General features: G+C 43.0%; 1 protein-coding gene across 1 annotated transcript in view; it reads left to right on the forward strand.

The window, feature by feature from the left end:
* ADPRHL1 (ADP-ribosylhydrolase like 1) overlaps window positions 1-402 on the forward strand; it is a gene marked incomplete at its 3' end in the record, with an annotated part of 15,111 nt that overhangs the window by 1,760 nt on the left and 12,949 nt on the right. The gene's annotated exons all lie outside the window — the stretch shown is intronic.

The raw sequence follows: 402 nt of genomic DNA on the forward strand, positions 1-402 counted from the left end.
TATTTTCCTTTTCCCCCCCCGACATCAAAGGCTACTACCCCCGACACGTTTCCATGTTTGCCTGAGGATGGCAAGCGATCTGCCAGGAATTCCTTCTGTAGGGCACTATGTCCTCTCGTAAACGAACCCTTCCCTCTTTAACATCTATTTAAAGAGACTTTGTTCTTGGCTCTGTGCCTCTGGGTCCAGATCTTTGTCCTTGAGTTTAATGGTTATTTTAAGAAATCGGTTATTAACCAATTTCTTAACCGTTTAAGAAAACGGTTATTTTAAGAGATATGTTCTGCCATTTTTCGAAAGTTTAAGTGATTGTAGTCTTGGATCTTTTCAGCGACGGCAGATCTGAATCCAGAAGCCGGGCCTGTGAAATGCTCTATGCACCTATGTGTTCGCTGTAGGGAA

This window comes from Phaethon lepturus, unplaced genomic scaffold, assembly GCF_000687285.1.
Source record: "Phaethon lepturus isolate BGI_N335 unplaced genomic scaffold, ASM68728v1 scaffold8629, whole genome shotgun sequence".
Classification (NCBI taxonomy): Eukaryota; Metazoa; Chordata; class Aves; order Phaethontiformes; family Phaethontidae; genus Phaethon; species Phaethon lepturus.